Source organism: Amblyomma mixtum, chromosome 6, assembly GCF_055824585.1.
Source record: "Amblyomma mixtum isolate Tamu chromosome 6, ASM5582458v1, whole genome shotgun sequence".
NCBI lineage: Eukaryota > Metazoa > Arthropoda > Arachnida > Ixodida > Ixodidae > Amblyomma > Amblyomma mixtum.
The window spans coordinates 17,701,091-17,721,313 of record NC_143017.1 but is presented as its reverse complement, the minus strand read 5'-3'; the positions used below and the strand labels follow the sequence as shown (position 1 = coordinate 17,721,313).

Genomic DNA, 20,223 nt, shown 5'->3' with positions numbered 1-20,223 from the left:
CGACGACCGCTCCGGACGCCCTTCGAACAGCAAGACCAATGAAAATGTGTAGCGAGTGAGATATTTACTGAACAGTGATCGTAGGATGAGTATCAGAGTGATTGCTGATGACTTGAGCCTTCCTCAAACGCAAGCTTTTGAGCTCTTGACAGTAAACTTAACCATGAGGAAAGTCTGCGCGAAGTTGGTGCCGGGAGTGTTGCCAGAGGAGCAAAATGCCAACCGGAAAGCGATCTGCGAGGTTCTTCTTCATCATGTGAATGAGACTCCGATTTTTTGCCCAGCACAAGGCGGCAACGCTGCCTCAGCCCCCCTACAGCCCCGACTTGGCCCTGCGAGACTTTTTTCTATTGCCGAGAATAAAATCGACGCTCAAGGGGAAACACGGATCGGTAGAGGCGGTTCAACAGGCTATGACAAGGCAGCTAAACAGCATTCCGGTCCAGGGGTTCCGGAGGCGTACCAAAACTGGAAAACTCTTTGGCAGCAGCGTGTAGGTGCGGAAGGGTGCTACTTTGAAAAATTCTGATTGTTTGTGCTATTCTCATCAATAACTTTGATTAAAAAAAATGAGTCCTACTACTTTCAGAACAGACCCTGTATTATTACAAAACAAAGAAGTATAAATTGGGGCTTTTTTAAGAATCCCAACGTTCTTTATTGCACGTGACTTAAATAAGCCAGGAAAGGCGCGCATGTAGGAGCGGTACGATACTTGAAAAAAAAAAAGAAATAAATAGCGATTACACAAAGAGGCAATGCGGAAATACATGCGCTCGCTGCGATGCGATAAACGCCTTGAAAGTTGCTACTGAAATGAAATATAAGTGGGATGAAGCGATTTTGTGCAATGACGATGCACTGAAATTGTTCTTGTTATAAAAAAAAAAATTCCGATAGCTAGCGGACAGCTTCGTGACGCTGTTCTCGGAGTGCTCTGACAGGCGGCTGCTATTTGGCTCTCGTTGCCGCGCATGACAGAAGCGAACAGTCACCATAGTGGATGTACTTTTTAAAAAAAATAATTTGGGGTGTTCATCAATAGAAGCTTAACAGGGTAATTATTTTAAAAGTAGTTGTATGTGTCTGCCAAACATCAAAAGTCACAAGTGTGGCAGACACACACAAGCATCCAGATAGGGGAGCCAGCAAGGCGGCTCTGGCAGGGCAGCATATGCAGTAGAATGGAAAGTTGGGCGAGTTGGTATACGTTCATATACTTAATGGCCCGCACCAAAGCGCATTGTTCACGAAACAAAGATTTCGACGACCATGGTGATTCGGCATGGCGGTCCATCATGCGGCTCCTCCAGAGACTAAATAGTCCCAGTATCATAAATAGATCATATGGCACAACACAATTTTTCTCCACACGCAAAAAACGGATACTGCACGATGGGATGCCAATGTCCTTCTTAATTGTTCGTTGTAATATGTCCCAGAAGAACACAGCATCAATGCACAGAATAAAACAACATGGTCTCTGGCGCATTGCAGAGGTGGCAATTCACCGTCCGTGGCACAAACATCTCCTTAGCATGAAGCCATGACTTTACAGGCAGCGTCGATGTGTGCAGTTCAAAGAAGAACGTTTTTACAGCAGAAGAAATAACTTCACATTCGATTCATGGTGCTCGGCTGCTGACCCGAAAGACGCGGGTTCGATCCCGGCCGCGGCGGCTGGAATTTCTTTGGAGGAGAAATTCTAGAGGCCCGTGTACTGTGCGATGTCAGTGCACGTTAAAGAACCCCAGGTGGTCGAAATTTCCGGAGCCCTCCACTACGGCGTCTCTCATAGCCTTAGTCGCTTTGGGACGTTAAACCCCATAAACCAAACCAAACATTCGCTTAACACGTCTTAAAACACTTCGCTAGCGTTTTCGCTTGCATGTGAAACAGGCTTCATGCTTGTTGGCGTTCTTTTGTAGAACGCTTTGGCGACGGCATACGTGCAGCATTCACCGCAATCCACCTCAGGTAGATCGGCTGCAGGAAGGTGGGGCATTTCAGAGCGCAGCTCTTATGCGCCCCTTCCTGCGTTCCGCGTCGTAGTCAGCGTAACCGATTGTCCAAGTAGCAGTGCAAATTAAACGCCACCTGGAAGGCGGCTACCACGGGAAGATCCCGGAGAGTGGCTAGCAGCGTGATACGATACATGCCAGATAGGTGGCGTGGGAAGAGTTGCGCTCGAACTTCGCATTACCGAAAATCGCAACCAGCGGTCGATTTTTTACCAGTGAATGGCCGGATGTGCGTTCAACAGATTGTGCACGCGTGTGCACATACAAATGCTCAGGCGCACGTATGCACGGACAACACACGCAGCGCACAGAGCGCGGAAATTTTTGAGAAAGGAGACTAAACTGCTAGCGCAGTAAAGTAAATAACTACAACACTCTAAACATAAGTGGGAATCGAGCCAGTGGCGGCTAGCGCGACAGAGAAGCTTCGTTTACTGATGCCGAATTCAGCGATCTCGGTATAGGTTCTCATGCCCCCATCACTCCCACACTCCGACCGCACATTGAAGGCGTACACGTCAAGAAAGGGCGACCAGTCAGGAGGCTGAACTTCCCCAGCATATACGTTCTGAGCTAAAGGCTTTTATGCTCTCGTCCAGAAAACCTATCATCGGCTTCGTCAGTACTATTACTGGCGCGGTATGCATAACTTTGCCCGTCACAACCTTCGCTTGTGCACCGCCTGTCAGCAAAAGAAGGCATCACCATGTCGATTGGTCGACCCGCCCTGCTCCCCCCTTCGACCGCATCGGCATCGAAACATGGCCCGCTTTCGTGCACTTCCGCCGGTAACTGATGGGTAATCGTTTCTGTCGATCACTTAACTCGTTATGCTGAGACAGCCGCACTTCCCGCGGCAACGGCCCGTGAAGTCGCTTACTTAATTCTCCGCCACTTTGTCCTTTGTCACGGCGCATCTTCGGGAGCTCCTGAGTGAGAGGGCTAGGCCGTGTCTTTTTATCCGAGGCCGTTCAAGAGCTCCTCTAAGCATGCGGATCTGTTCACCGTGAAACTTAGTTTACCACCCGCAAATAAACGTTCTCATAGAGGGGTTCAACCGCACTCTGGGTGACGTACTCGTTATGTATGACGCGTCAAACCATTCCAGCTGGGATCATGCGCTAACGTATGCAGCGCACATCTCTCTCTCATCAGCCCACGTACCCAGTAGTAGTAGAAGACCTTTATTCGACCATAATTTACAGGCCGAGCATGTCGACTGCCTGGTCGCTGTTCATTCTCCCCTTCAGAGCCAAGCCAGTCGAGCCAGGTGGTGATGGATAAAGATGGTGGGGGGGTAGGGACCCGACGGCTGAGCAGCCGGGAAATAGAAGAGGCAATGGGTGAGGTCCGCATGGATACAGGGGCAGTTGGGACAGAAAGGGTCCGATCGATATCGATAGAGAAAGAGGCGGGACGGGGTGATGACTATATTCATTTGGACTTGTCGAAGAAGGCGAGCCTCCGGCCCCGTGAGTGATAGATGAGGGGGAGAGTAAAGGCGTTTGTCGAGGCGGAGCTCGAGGTAGACCTCTTTTATGGTGCGGCGAAGGGTGTATCCGACCGCCCTCCGAAGGCTTGGGCCAGGGGATCAACGGTGCCCGGAAAAGTGTGTCGCGGGCGAGCTGATGGGCCAGCTCATTCCCGTCAATTCCTGAATGCCCAGGGACCCAGCGGAGGAAAACGATGGACGGCTGCAGTGCGGAGACCGCTCGTTCGACCTCCTGTTGGAGAGAAGGGGTTAGGGTGCGGTTCTGTATGTGGTGTATAGCGACTTGTGAGTCTGAATAGACTGTGTACTTTTGGCGAGAGGGAAGGAGGGTAAATGACTGGAGGGCATGCGCAATGGCGAGGACCTCGAGGAGCAATGCGTCTGGAGGGCGTAGATACGGCCCGCTGTTATGGGTTTCAGGAGTGGGGAGTTGAGGATGGTGCAGGGCGTAGCCTTAGGAACCTCGAGAAGACACGAAAGAGGCATCCGTGTAGGCTACACCCTGGGTATCAGAGAGAGGAGAATGGTGCAGCGTGACCGCATGACGACGGCCTGCGTGCAGGACGAGGGACATTTTGGTCGGGAGGGGGAGGATACGATGATTGGGAGGAGGAGGAGGAGGAGGAGGAAAAATTTTATTACTATTTACAGTGAGAGGTCGATGGGGCGAGCCGGAAGGGCCCGCTCCTTAAAAACACTAGGAGGGATCCCTAGTTCGGGATCCCTGTAGCTTCTGCAGCGGCCCGGGCTCTAGCTACCAATGCCTGTTGGGCATGGAGTTCGGAGCAGCCGCGCAGGGCAGCTTCCCAGTCCTCTCGAGTGGGGTGGAGGTGGGGTGGGTAGGCCGGATTGGAAGCACATGCCCACACCATGTGGTAGGTGTCCGAAATCTCCTCCTCACAGTGTGGGCACGCGCCCGAGAAGGAAGAATTGAAGTGCTTAAGTACTGCCGGGCACAGTACAGTATTGGTATAGAGGCGGAGAAGCCAGCGGTCCTCCACCCTGGTGAGGCCTTTACAGGAAGGGGGATATAGACCATGAAAGTTTTGATAAAGAGAGGTGATCTCTTTAAAGGTGATGGCCGGATTGAAATTGAATTCCGGATCAGGCTGCGGATGAGGCGACGCCCGGTGAGTAAGCGCGCGGGCGGCTGCGTCGGCTGCCTCGTTCCCCTCAAGACCCGCATGAGCCGGAGCCCACACGATGGTACGCAAAATTCGCATCGCGGATATCACCCAACAGGCGGCACAATACGCGGCCCAACTCGCCGACTCCAATTGGGTGCACCGATGCAACACTGCAGCTCGGCAAATGTCGAGTCGGAGTACGTGGCGCCTCTTCCGCGCCCTTATTGATCCGGCACAAACCCGTACTGAGACACAAAAACAGCTTCAAAGGGCTATACATAACTTCACTGGAGACACGGCCAAACTGGCCGATGCGCTACGCGACAAATATTTGAGTATACACCAGGATCCCCGAGGTCAGGCGTACTCGTATGCAGGTTCCGAGAACGCGGATTTGGATCAACCGTTCCAGCTCCATGACCTAAAAGCGGCCCTGGCTAAAATGAAGCGAGGTACAGCACCGGGACGGGACAAGGTGACGGTAAAGCTTATTGCCAACCTCCCAGATCCCGCCTACGAAACTCTCCTCGATTACTTCAACACTATCTGGATTGGAGGCACACCACTCCCCATAGATTGGAAAACGGCACTAGTAACTTTCATTCCCAAGCCAGGTAAAGCCATTAACACCGACAACCTCCGGCCCATCTCCCTCACTTCGTGTGTGGGGAAGCTGATGGAGACTGGTCCGCGACAGATTGTCGGCTTTCCTGGAACAGCAAAACATTTTCGCAGACACCATGTACGGTTTCCGCCCACACCGGTCCGCACAAGATGTCCTGTTGCAACTTCACAAGGAGATTCTCGACCCCGTCGAGCACCCCAGCAATGATAAAGTAGTCGTCGCACTTGACCTGCGGGGGGCTTTCGACAATGTGACCCACGAGATCATCCTATCCCACTTGTCGCAAACAGACTGTGGGCGCAATACTTTCAATTATATCAAACAATTCCTTACAGATCGCCAATCCTATATCCGGCTGCAAGACACAGAATATGGCCCATATCAACTTGGCACACGAGGGACCCCACAGGGAGCTGTCCTCTCGCCATTACTATTTAATCTGGCCATGATGAAGCTCCCTACCCAGCTGGCAGAGGTCGCCGGTGTGCAGCACGCTCTGTATGCGGACGACATCACCCTCTGGGCAACACAAGAATCGGTTGGAGACATCGAGACCAACCTGCAACAAGCGGCAGCTATTGTGGACGAATACGCTCGTCGCTCTGGTCTTGAATGTTTCCCGAGCTAATCGGAATTTGTGCACATACGCCCCAACTCAAAGTGCACAACCAAAATTGCCCTTTCCCTACTTAGCGGACCGATACCTGAACACGAGGAGATCCGAGTACTGGGGCTTTTCATTCATCATAGGCGCAAGATAGACACTACCCTAAACAAGCTACGTAAGGTGGGGGACCAGGTGGGTCGGATGCTCCGTCGGGTGTCCAATAAAAGGGGGGGATTACGATGCAAAGATGCCCTGCGGCTGGCCAATGCATTCGTAACCAGCCGGATTTTATATTCGGCTCCCTACCTCCACCTACGCAAATGCGATGAGAATGCCTTAGAAGTAGTTCTCCGCAAGATTTATAAGAGAGCGCTCGACCTCCCCATAACGACGTCCAACAAGCGTCTCCTCGGTCTGGGGATGACCAACACCTTTGGGGAGTTACGAGAAGCTCATCTTAACAATCAATACTTGCGCCTAAGCAAAACACCTGCGGGTGCGGGGAGCCGCCTTCTGAGCCGCTTACACATATCCTACGCAACACATACAGAAGAACGGGTCCGCATCCCTGAAGCCTGGCGCTTTGCACTCCAGGTGCGACCCCTTCCGAAGAACATGACTGCAGACACCCATGATGGTCGCCGTCTCGCGCGGGCGGAGGCTATTTCTCAACAATATGGCCATAAGCCAGGTGTCTTCTATGTGGATGCGGCCGGCCCACACCATGGGGGTTGGTACACGACTGCCGTCATCCACCAAAACACTACAGTTCAGGGCCTTACTTTCCGTGCCCCAAACATTACATTTGCGGAAGAGATCGCCATTGCACTGTCCGCCGCAGATCCAGAGTCCCGAGTCATTATTACGGACTCCAGGGGCGCCTGCCGCAATATTGAGCAAGGGTATATTCCAGACCGTGCTTTCAAAATTCTCCACGCATGCGAATACACAGGGTTTCCGACCCATCGTACGATGATTGGGAGCCGGGGTGGGAATAGGAGAGGTACCTATAAGCGCGATTCAGCCGTCCACTGAACCAGATGCCCACTTCCTTTCCTTAAAATGATTCGAGTGTAAAACGTTGTGAACGCCAACGCGATGATGATGAAAACTTTATTTATAACAAGGGAGTTTTGGACACGTCGGTCCTTGGGCCCCCGCACGGCCCCACTGCACTCAAACGTTCATGTCCCGGAGGCTCATGACGCTGGCAGCCCGGCCGGTGGCGATGGCTTGCTTGGCCGGGTCCTCGGAGCGCAGTAGGGTCTCCCAAGCCTCCCATGAGGTAAGGTGCTCCAGGCCCCGCGGGGGAGGATCCGCCGGGCAGACGCCAACGCGAATGAACACAATAAACGCCGATGGCCTATGGTTTCAGCGTCGCGTTTCTGGCACAACGTTTACAATGCCAACGCGTGCAGCGCACATCTGTCACTACCGCCGCGTAGCTTATAGCACGATTGAGGTGACCACTGTTCCAAGGGGGCAGTTGTGCGCCTTCCCTCTGCTTTCCAAGCTCCCGCTCCATTGGTTTCGCAGCTTACAGCGCGACTAAGGTGTCCCCTGCAGGTTTCGAGGGACAACGGCGACGCCGTGAAACGCTGAAACAGGCGCCAAAGAGCTGCACACTAAAACACACAGACTCAACACGCGTACAACACTAAAGATTAAAGGAAAGAGTTCACTAGATATGAAGCGTGCCAGGTGAAGCGGGGATGCATTGCTGGCAGCAAAGACACGGGTTGATGAACTGCGACGCGTCGCTGGCGTTGCGTCGAAGGAAGCGGCAGAAGAGAGCTAGATGGTAAGGAGCGGAGAGGAACACAGGAAGCTGATTGACTCCAGCTAGCCGCCCCAAGAACTTGGCAGCAGTAGCAGGAAAAGCGCAGCCAAAATTCGTCGATGGCGTCCCGAAACGCCGTAGGCTTATGTAGGCTATCCATTGAAGCCTCTCGGCAGCAGGACCCACAATTAATTGGCTGTCACCTCAAAACTTGGAAGGGACACAGGAGGCTTGCGTCGGTTGGATACCCGGCAGCACGGGCCCAATGTCCGACTGCTGTCACCTCCGCGCTTGAATGACCCGGCCTCCGCTGCGCTGTCTTCCTCCACACCTCGGTTTTCTCCATAAAACTGGTAAGGCCGTGAATACGGACTACCTGAGGCCCATATCACTGACCTTATGTGCGGGCAAGCTTATGGAGGCGATGGTACGGGATCGCCTCTCTCCATACCTGGAGAGTAAGGGCTTCTCTGCAGTCACCATGTTCGGGTTTCGCCCCCACATGTCTGCACAGGACGTCCTTCTCCGGCTGCACAGGGATGTAATACGACCCACAACTATGCAACACAATGACAAAGCCATCCTCGCCCTTGATCTGAAAAGGGCTTTCGACAATGTTAAACACGGAGGCATCCTGACCAACTTGAGCTCTACCGATTGTGGGGCTAGGGCCTACGCGTATGTAAGAAATTTCTTGATTAATCGCCAGGCCTTTCTTCGGATTGAGGGCGAAGAATGCGGCCCTTACATGATGGGAACACGGGGTACCTCTCAGGAAGCGGTGTTATCACCGCTCCTGTTCAACATAGCTATGATGCACCTCCCAAGCCAACTGGCCCGGGTGGAAGGATTTCAACACGCGTTATATGCAGATGACATTACAATTTTGGCCACTGAGGGGAGCCTTGGGGACATGGAGGACCGCCTTCAGCAGGCCGCTTCCATAGTCGATGCGTATGCTATTGACTGTGGGCTCCAATGTGCTCCAGCGAAATCAGAGCTTCTGCATGTCAGAGCGAACCCAAAGGATAGGACAGCAATTCACATCTCTCTGTCAGGAGGTCCTATTAGAGAAGTCGAGGAGCTCCGTATTCTGGGCCTTTTCATTCACCACAGACTCAGACCGGACTCCACCATTGTGAAACTCAAGAGAGTAGGCGAACAGGTAGGGCGCATGATCCGCCACATTTCCAACAAGCGGGGCGGTTTACGGGGCAGGGACGCGCTTCGGCTCGTCTATGCCTTCGTGACTAGCCGGATCCTCTACGCCGTGCCATATCTCTGCTCTACTAAGCAAGACGAGGCGCGAATAGACGCCATCATCCGCAAGGCAACTAAGCGAGCCCTGGATCTCCCGGTGGCTACCTCTAATGCTAAACTCAAGGCATTGGGGGTGCTAAACTCCTACCAGGAGCTGCGGGAGGCCCACCTCGTGAACCAATACACGAGGCTCAGGTAGACGGCCCCTGGGAGCCGCCTGCTAAACCGCTTACACATCCAACACGACTGCACTCCAGAGGAGGCGGAGCGTATCCCAATACTGTGGCGCCATATGCTCTGGGTCTCCCTGCTCCCCGTAACAAGGACACCGACATGCACGAAAACAGACGACAAGCGCGGGCTCGGGCTCTTGGGAGACAATATGGCTCCCGACCCGGTGTATATTATGTAGACGTAGCAGGGCCATCGCCCACGGGATTTTACACGGCCGTTGTCGTTCACCAGGAAATGCACGTTGATGGACTCTCCTTTCGAGCCCCGAATTCAATGCGAGCCGAGGAAATAGCGATAGCGCTTGCTGCCGCCCACGCGAATTCGAGAATCATCATCATGGACTCCCGAAAAGCATGTGATCATTACTTGGCAGGGGAGATCTCGCCCTTAGCTGCTTGTATTTTAAGACGGACTGCCACTGATACACTCAAAAGAATCATTTGGGCTCCTGGCCACCAGGACTTACGAGGTAATAAGGCCGCTGACGCGGCTGCCCGAGCGCTTACTCACCGGGCTCCTCATCCCAGCTCTTCTGGCTCGGAGACTAACCAGCCTCTGCTGCGATTAAGGGAAATAATAACGCATTATAGCAACAACCATCGCCTTTTCCCGGCCCCTGCAAAGGGGCTGAGTAACACGGAGGAGCGAACTTTAAGGCGCCTGCAGACAGGTACTCTACTCTGTCGTGCAATCATAAAACATTACGATCCTAACACGGATGGGCGATGCCCGCACTGTGGGGAGACCTGTGATATCTTCCACATGGTTTGGGCTTGTACTCAAAATCCCCACCTGCCCCCTTCCCCTAAGTTGGATTCCCCTTTACGGCTGCGCCAGTTGCGATCCTGTCTTGACTGCGCCAGTTGAGAGTCCTCTCTTAAGATCTCGTAGAGGGAAATTGGAAATTGCTTGACGTCTTACAGATTCGAGTTGCTCAATCACATTGCAAGAGGACACTTCTGGAGAGGTTAACTTTTTATAACAATTAAAAACGCAAAGGAAGATACAAGCAAGGAGAAAACATATTTACAATTGACTGGCTCGTAGTTCTACGTGACGAAACCAGCGCTCGGTCCTGCCGAAACAGCTGGTTTTAAACCATATGTCCCCGCCCTCGGTGGGGAGAGTAACCAATCAGGTAGCTGCACAAACATCCACCCAATAAATTATTGGGGAAAGGAAAACATCACCAATCAGCAATTTGGAAAGGACAACACAACCAATCAATGATTGGGGAAAGAAGGTAACTCATCGCGACAAACACTGTACACATATGTACACTTTCCACCATCAAGATTTTGGAGAATTAGCTTTCCTGTTGCGAGCTTCGCGAACACTGTCACTTTCCCAACGTCCGGTTGACCCAAGTTCAAGGAAAGTCAATTCAACCCATCTGTTAAGCATCGTCGCTCCTCATGCTTGCAGCTAGCGTGGCAATATCCTGTTGACCGCGCTTCAAGCTGTCAACGCACACCGCTTCAGACATAAGACAAAAGCCACGCACTGTGACGCTGGTCCGCCTCGCCGCAAGCATGTGCACATAGGATGCGACCTAATGAAACCGTCCCTGAAGGGAGTTTGACCTTTCCCGTAATCCTCCACTATCCGGCGCCCCCCTTATCCCGCTGGGTCGACTCGCCCCCTTCTCGGCGGTTGTGCGGAGGGCCCAAGAGAAAGAACGTAATGGGCATTCCACTAACGCGAACTGGATGCGGCAAAACAAAGTACAGCACCGCGAACTTCACTCCTGATCCCTTCCAGAGAGTCATGGGAGACCGCTCTCCTCGACTGCTCCTCGCTTGAGTCCCAAAGGGCTCTGGTGAAACGGGCGAGAGATGGGGCCTCGTCATGCGGTGTCCAGGACTAGGGACGCCGATCATGTAGCGGGGCCACTATGTGGCTCCCAAACTCTTTCACCAAATAAAAGTTTTCGCCACCACCACCACCTCGGTTTTCTGATTCGTCAGCTCTCCGCTCCTCGTGCTCGCCGTGCTCTTCGACGTCGTCGACTCGCACACACCATTCGCACGTGCACACGCGCAATGCTGGGCTTGCACGCGCAGCGCTCCGCTGTCCGACGCGCCACTGTCGACGCACTGAGTTCAAAAATCCGCCGGCGATTTCGTGTGCACATCACAATGATGCGTAATTAGGGGTGACATCCAAGGCTTATTGAAGGGCTGCCTCATGAGTAAGCAGATCGTGGTGGGTACTCCACACCGTGCTGTCATCAGCGTATTACCGAAATTTTCCATATCTCACGGTTGTCACGTTAGCGCCATGTCAGCGGGATGAAAGCAATATTAAAAAGCGTTAGAGAGCACTGCGGAAGCCTCACTGGAGTAATGCCAAAAGCATTGACACCTCCTCTTTTCCTCTAGTTGCTCTTCTTTGCCCCTATGTCGATTGTGACATCGCGTGTGACATAATTCACCTTAAACCACATCACATAATTCACCTTAAACCACAGTTTATGCACCTTAATCTATAAATAATTTGCAGTTAAATCGCAATTAATTTAATTGACACTTAATTCGCAATTTTGACCAGACTAATTAATTTTATTAACAATAATTCATTTAATTTACAATTAATTCATTTAATAGTTTTGAGTAGTGCAAGTTCACACGACTTTTCCTTCTGGAACCACACTGTGCATCACACATTATGCTATTTTATCGATAGAGCTTATTAATTTTAGATTTATGATAGTTTCGATCACTTTTGAAAACAATGGAAGCGCAGATATGGGCCTATGGTTATCTACAGAATTATCATTTCCACCTTTATAAATAGAACACATTCAAGCTATTTTAACGTTTTCATGAAATATTCCTGTTACAATCATACAATTAATATTACGAATTTAAAATGGTGAAATAGCGCCTGTTACAGTTTTATAGAAGCAGCCTTAATGTCATCAAATCCAGAGGCGGAATTATTCTTCAGTTTATCAATCATTTTGCCTACTTCATAAGGCGAGGTGAGGGACAGTGTAAACGAGTTCACCATACTCGCCATTGGGGGGATAGGAGAGAATGAATGTTGATGATTACTGCAGACATATTTGCTACAACTGATGAAATGTTCATTTAGTGCTATGAGTGAATCATCAAGATCCACACTATGGTCGTTTGATGTAACGGTCAAAGTCTTTTCGTGCACATTTTTTCCCGCCAAGTTTCTTCATTGCAAATTTTTCGGGCGTCATTATTGCACGCGTGAAAAGCTCCTGATAGTATTTAAGTTTCCCTGACTCTATTTCTTCATGGACTCGATTTTGATATTTCTTGTACCTGACAAAGTCACTTGCATCACGAGTTTGTTTAAAAGAATGGTAGATTTTATTCTTTTCTTGTATTTTCTGTAAACGATTACTACTATCCATGGTTTCCTAATTTTTACGTTAACCAGCCTTTGTCTGCAAGGGGAAATCTCTTTCACAGGAGAGGATGAAGTGATTGAAAAATCTATTGTATGCGTCATATGGGTTAGGTTCGTATGGTATTGAATCCCTAGTAATATTTTGTATTAGGATGCAGAAAATTTCTAATCAACGCGAGTTTATGCTACGGAAATAATGATTTTTTTTTCTAGCTATGATTTTACTAGCAGTGAGAAGCAGAAATTTGGTAAGTGATCACTTAAGTCTGTAACTCCTGGCGACGAGATTGGAGGATGTACAACAGTACTACGTAAGTCTACCAGAGCGAAACTGGTGGGTTTTGCGTATGGGTGTACTGACAGTGCTCATACAGGCACAGGAGTGCACTAAAACTTAAGCTGCTTGAGCATGGGTCGTCCACCAGCATATCTATATTCATGTCACCTAGAATTGCAAACATTTTGCCAGAGTTATGCAGGTACGCCGACAGATCTTTGACAAAAGAAAAAATAGGATTTTACTCCCGCTGGGTGGTCTCTACAACATGGCGTCTAAAACAACATTTGTGCGAATTCATAGACATTCCACATCCTGAGTTATCGGGGAAAATTCATGAATAACTTCGTGTTTTATAGTCATTCTTACATACGCTGCCACGCCACCGCCATGGCCAAGCGATCTATTTCTTACGTTTTTGGGATGCATGAGACTATCGCCTTCGGTCAACCATGTCTCTGAGAAGAATAATGTGTCGAAATAGGATTTAGTGTGTTCAGTTAGGTCATGTATGCTGTCATGCTTATTTCGTATAATACGGGCGTTGCTATGTATCACGGAAACAAACTTAATAAGGCCACAATAAGTCTGATTAAAGGTTTTGTAATCGTAATAACAACTCTGAAAGTTGTTTATTTTTCTTCCCTTTTCATCCATAAGCCAATACTTCGCGCACTTATGGCGTGTGTTCCCAGACACCCTTAGCGCGTGTGGGCATAGCGCTCTCGGTCTCAAAGAAGATGCCCTACTCAGCGAGGCAAGCTCAGGCAGAGACCAGCTACCAAGTGACAAGAGGTTTTTGGTCGTTTGGTGCCCAGCTTTCGCCGGTCGCAAGCCAGAGAATGGGTCGGAGCCAAATGTTCACAAACAAAACAAACTTTACACAGCAAAGAGACGATACAGAGGACTTCACGATCACTAGTACAAACGCATACGAAGTGATGAACAAAACAAGGCAACTCGTGCAAAGTTAAACTCGAGAGAGAGAGTACAATACAAAGGCGATATTGCACCTAAAGGGCACTAACACAAGAGAGAGGTAAACAAACAAAACACTATTTGTTCATCGGGCACTGCGACAGTCCGACGACCAGAGGAGGTTCACGACAAGGCCGTCCCTCAGGTTGGCGCACGCTGCCTTGTTGGTCCGTGGCTGGGCGAGTGGTGTTGTCCCTGGAGTCGAACGGGCGCGCCTCTTTGAAGCTTGAAAGGCGGCTCGGGCTGACAGACAGTGGTCAACGCCCTTTATATATATAGGCAAGCACCGCGTCTGTTCGTTCTTCGCACCAAGGCAGGCGCGCACATACACACAGTATCAGCTGTGCAAATTTCTTCTCCCTATCGCGCCGGGTTCGCGTCCTCATTGGTCAGGCGCGAAGGCTGGCTTCGAGATGCTTCGAGATCTTTCTTGCTTTGCGCCGCCGCCAGCGCGCGAGCGAAGGGGGAGAGGGCATCGTATAGGAGACTCAACGCTACGCCCTGTCCGTCAGGATTGAGTAGAAAGTACTCCAACATTCTGGAAGAATCGACGACATGGGCTGACGTATGGTCTCTTCGATTTGGCTGCACTCGCTACACGAGTTCCGAGAGTGCAGCACTGTCGTATACGTTTTGCCAGTGCAGCGCGCGCCCTCTGCACTCTCCTCTTCGTTTTGTACAAGTGCAGGCCTAGTTCTCGACGAGTTCTCGACTGCGCTGCACTGACTTCGGAGCCAGTGCCACCCAGTTCACGATGACGGGTGTTCCTCCGAGTGCGCAGCAGACGACGCTGGAAATAGCTGTCGGCGACACCACCAAAACGGTGACGGATCTTCGTAACAGCGACGGCTCCTACATTCCTGATGGGAATGGATACCTGTACGAGGGAACAGGTGAGTGTTGTTCGATGGCTTACTGAAAAAACGTGGTAAGCACGTGGTGCGCGGTTTTGTTTGTCTGTGTCTGCTATGGATTCAAGCTATGAACAGCAATTCTGGATTCTCTTTTACATGTGCGCGAATGGCGCCTGCCTGCGCTCGGTACTGACCGTCTGAGGAAGCATTTTCGTACTCACAAGCAAAGTCGCAGCAAAGTCGCACAGACTGGCGCTGTCAAGGGAAATGCACCCTGTGCAATTTCTCGGTTACTTCGCTAGGTTTGCGCGTCTACAGCTTATTCTCAGTATGTTTTTTTTTTCAGGCGGCGTACGCTACACGCTTGTTTTTCAAGCTGAAGATGCAGCTGCCAGCCCGCCATGTGCTTCCGACGAAAGCGGTACAGACGCCTCTGCCTCAGCAGGGGCAGTTGCATCTATACCTGCTTCTGGGGAAGCAGATGTCGAGGCCCTTTGGAACGGTCCAAAAACGCGTTTTCTGATAGATAGATACGTTGATCTTAAGGACCTCGTTGGCCAGAAAGGGGGATTCAGTTATGTGTCCATCCCCGATTCCATGCAGCATGCTTGCAAACGCAAAAAAAATGCATTTAAAAAAAGTGCGAGAATTTGCTCCGAGCGGCTACTGCATTTGAATGTATTGGCAAACATTGTAATACAAACCAAAGTGCATTTCATATTTCATCTCAGCATGCTTCTGGAAATATGACCCCTGTTTTTGCAGTTGAGTTTAATACTTGCCGCAGTACGTGTTTCAGTTCTGGCTTGATTTCTTTAGGACAAAAAAAATGATGTGGACGAAGTTGGCGAACCTCCTCAACAAATAGTTTGGAGGCACCCTTTCGGCTATCCAGGCCGAGAACAAGTGGAAGTCCTTGGAGCGCATGTTTAAAAGAGCGAGAACAAAGAATGGTACATCGGGGCACCACCGTGTGCCATGCGAGTACGAGGAGTGAGTACCCAGTCCAATAAATGTCTAGCTGACTTCCTGAATAGTTCTAATAGGACTTACACCATGTAGGGAGCTGGCCAGGGTGTTGGAAAAGGAACACCATATACAGCCGCCAGCACTCCTCGAGACAGGAGTCTCTGCAGGAAGCTCAGAGTAAGTATACTAATTACATTAAATGCATTTGTCCTAGTAGATAGGCTTACAATTGGAATAGCAGACTAAATTTGGTACATGAGAAGGAACACACATGACAAGGCTAAGCACTGACTAAATGCTGAAATAACATTTACATTGTAAGCAACGCATCATATTTTCCTAAGCAGTTAGAGCAAAAGAAGCATGTCATATGTGTCCATTCTTGTGCAGCTGGTTTCCTAGTGAAGTACTTAGTGCAAACCACAGAAAGTGATGTAATGTTTGTATTCATGTGTGCAAAGTGTGGCCGCAGAGGACGACCCGGGCTCCGTCAGGGACATGGAGGAGGTGCCGGCCAGCATGCCCCGCAGGAAGAGGCAGAGAATATCTTCCAACAGTGTCCTTGCTGAAACGCTGCTGAAACTGGACGCAGCCAGAGCCAAGCGCCACGAAGAGCGTATGGCCAAGTTTGACATGCTCATTGAAGTATTGAGAATAAATAAGCAGTAAACCCTTGCACTTTGGTGTTTCGTGACCTGTGTGCCACATATCCCAAATGAAAAGGAAATGTTCAAAATATGTATCCACATTAACACGTTTTGGCGGGCTAGTTGGTTAACCATCTTGAATAAACAGCGCGAATGAAGACGAGCACACAAGAAAAGTAAACGGACGACACAGCGCTGTGTCGTCCGTTTTCTTTTCTTGTGTGCTCGTCTTCGTTCGCACTGTTTATTCAAGATGTATCCACATTTATTCACTTCCACTTGAACAGCACTAGAATAAATGCAAGCACTGCACAAATAGCATGGCAGTGGCATGAAACAATCATGAAAACAAGGCTGCCTTAGCATAGCTGCTTTGCAATGTGTTCCCTCAGAGCCTCACTGTAGCCTACCAAATTAGGGTCAACATGTCCTGTTGGCTCTCGGTTTCCTGCATCGTCGTAAGGTGGCAGAGTCTCCAACTCTTCCAAAAAATCTCTTTCTTCATTACAGAAATTGTGCAAAACGCAGGCAGACATTACAAGGAAGCAGCACTGTGTTACAGTTTTGGCGTCGACAAAGTACAACCTTCGAAAGCGCTGCTTCAACAGTCCAAAAGTGTTCTCAATGGTCACCCTTTGCTGGCTATGCCTTCCTTTGAAGTTTCTTTTCCACGAAGGAAAACTGCTCTGGTTGTCCCTGAAGGGAGTCATGAGCCACGGCATTAGCGGGTAAGCGCAGTCCCCAAGAAGGTGCCCACCATCGCACATTGCGGATGCGTTCTGAAAGAACGAGCTTTCTCTTAGCACACGCGCATCGTGTGTTGATCCCGGAAAACCGACGAACACGTGCGTGAATCTGTTTCTATCGTCGCAGATTCCCTGCAGTATGATAGATGGAAACTTCTTCCGGTTGTAATAGGAATGTGCAGATTGATCCGGCCTAAGGATCTCCACATGACATCCATCGATGCAGCCGATAGTGTTCCGGGGCCCCCTGCCACCACTCTTCGCGAGGAATCCAGCTTTCACGCGGACCATCTCCACGCTGCTAGGCCAGCAGATCACTTCGTCCCTGATGGCGTGCAAAAACTTCACAACACGGTTGACACAGACGTGCGCCGACGACTCCGTCACGTCAAATTTATCAGCAATAGAGTACATTAAGCTCTGGGAGCCTATGTACATTAAAGCTATCAAGCATGTTTTTTCGGCCGAAATCTGCCGCCTTCCTTGTACAGCATCGGGGAAGAAGGCCGATGCCATGAAGCGAGCGCTCAGCTCATCGAAAGTCCTCCTAGACAGCCGGAAGAGTCTCTTGAACTCCACTTCGAAGTATGTGTCCACTGCAGTTTCACAGTAGCCAGGGATACGATGGCGATCGTTTCTAACGAGACCACATGCAACTAAAATACACATCTCGTCGAATTCTTCGTCGCTGTCAGACTCTAGCAGCTCCAGAGCCGCTTGCAAGCAGGCAGCCTTCTCCATCACGCTTACAGACACACACACGAAAAGCCCGATGCACCACACAGGAAAAAGAAAAAAAATGCAGCACGAATCAATAGAGCACGTGCACCCAACTCAAAGCACCCGCCTGCCTGCCGGCGAAACGACGCTGGCGATGCGCTGCAGACGACAAGGCCTGCACATTTTGTGAACTTGCCTATTCGTTTTGACAGCGACAGTGCGGCGCTAGTGTTGTGAACTGCCGGAACTGGCCTTGCGCGCTCGTTGCACGGTCGCGGAACTTTTGCGGAACTCGTGCAGCCAGTGCAGCCAAATCGAAGAGACCTGTAATTCCCCTTGGCGCCGCACCGACGAGCGATGGTGGAGAGGGAAGCAACACAAACAAGGCTATATAGACACTCTCCGGCGTTTCCTTCTCCCCTGTTCTATCGGCGCGCGCTGGCTAGATCGCTTCCGCGGCGCTATTTGTTTTTCAAAAACGCGCCCAATTTTGTGATACCATATCACTCGTGTTCTAGTCATCTAAGCAGCCATTTTATCAAAGTCTGCAATGCAGGCAATACGAACAATAGTCGATGTGTGTCATCTTGTCGGGACAGCACTTTCCCTCCAGCTGTCTGTCCATACATGCATCCTTCTACTTCGATATTTTTTCTTCTTTATTCAGTTTATACCCCGCTTAGCCCGAAGGCGCTACAGCGGGGGGTTACAGTGATGAAAAAAACACATCTTCATTCATACAGCAATACTTCTGTAGGTTTCTCCTCGTCGCGTATCCCCGGAAGGTAGAAACGGGTGAACAGCGTTGCTTCAGCCGCACTCCGCCAGTTCTGGCCTTCGAAGCCGGCGTTAGCAGCATTGGCGCACTGTGCATCGAGGGCATTCGAATGATATCGGTTAAGCAATTAGCCTAATTTCTAGTCAGACCACATAAAGAAATAACATCGAGTAGGAATTGGTCGAGTTGGGGAATTGAATCAGGGTCTCCGGAGTGCGAGACGAGCACGCTAACCACTCCGCCATGCCAGCTCGATGGTTTGGAATGAACAAAGGCGCGTATAGTGAATGTAGTGTCTTCGTTCACTCCCATCTTCCTCCCTTCCCGTTATGGCGAGGTTCCGGTGTCCATCGAGATATGTGAGACAGATACATTTCTTTTCCTCAAAAATCAATTTACCGACGAGCAAGGCGTACAGCCGAACGGGTGATGGCGTTCTTTGGACTCGCTGGCAGCGTGGTGGAATGGCAACGTGACCAAATATGGCAGGGCCCATGCTCCCGCGCTGTAAAGCGTCCATAATTGCGCGCTTGCCTTGGCTTGAATGCTTTGCTATGCAGTCCTCTAAGGAGAAGTGGCAGCGACAGGAAGAAGCGAGAAAGCGACAACGTGCACAAGAGACGCCAGAACAGCGTGAAGAACGTCTTGCAAGGCGTCGAGCTAAGGATGCAGCTCGGCGACAACGTTCTACCTCGTAGAGTGGTTCCACGTCATCGGTCACCGATGAATCTCAACACCTGACTGCTCAGGAACGCCGCAATGCTACCAGGCGAAGGAAACACGCCGAAGAATCGCCAGAAGAACGCGCGCACCATTGCTAACGCAATTTACCCGGTTTAACCAGAGCTAAACCACTGCCAATTTTTTAACATCGCGCCTAACAGTTTCTTTGCATGCTTTGTCAGATGCTCATTAACTTATACATCACCATTTTCTTCAAAACCAAATATTTTTTCGTGAATTTTTGCGGTCCGAGCTTTGTCAAGAAAATCATTTGTCTTGGTGCCTTGCACAAAGCGTACAATGTGGTTTGTCTCATTGTTTCTAAAGGCAGTGAATTTGTTCTAGGGCGTAGGATCGACTGCTTCTTTCACAAGTTCCCCAACTTTTTTTACCATTGTCACTGGCTCTGAACCTAAAGGAATACTCCTTATTTCCAAATTGTTGGACCGCTGGTACCGCTCAAGTTCCTCAATTTTTCTACCAGCTTAACATTTGCAGCTTTAAGAGCCCGGTTCTCTTGTAGCACTTGATGGATTTCATCTCTCGGGTTCCTAATATCTGTACAATGTCTTGTTTAAATGTCTTAATATCTGCAATATCCTGTTTCAATGTCCTGAGTTCATCTAAGGTTTCTTTTATTCTAGTTCATTGATCAGCTGAGTGCGAAGTTCTTCGACGGCCTTTTTAGTCATAGCTAATGTGTATTACGCGGCATACACATCATTAACAAGAATGGAATTGCACTTTCTTTCGGCAGCAGTGCACATACAGTAGTTTTGTAATGGTAGGAAAAGGTAGTGACTTCCTTTACCTGCAAAAGCAGAGACACTTAGATGCATTCACTTGGTGCACTGCTGACGAAATGCCACTTACTTCTCCTGCACTGTGAGTTTTTTAAATCTTTCTGTTACCACCCCCTCTATATTCTCTTTGTCCCTGAGAATATAAGAAAGAAATAAAACAGATAAATTGTAAGACGACGCAGCCCTGCAGACATTTTT

At 50.0% G+C, this 20,223-nt stretch overlaps 1 pseudogene across 1 annotated transcript; it reads left to right on the top strand.

The window, feature by feature from the left end:
* The first annotated feature begins 14,498 nt into the window (after positions 1-14,498).
* Positions 14,499-16,277, top strand: LOC149338303 (uncharacterized; annotated as a pseudogene). Its single transcript, XR_016283727.1, has 5 exons — positions 14,499-14,678; positions 14,986-15,218; positions 15,439-15,632; positions 15,702-15,785; positions 16,070-16,277. The product of XR_016283727.1 is annotated as an uncharacterized LOC149338303 (transcript).
* Positions 16,278-20,223: the final 3,946 nt, after the last annotated feature.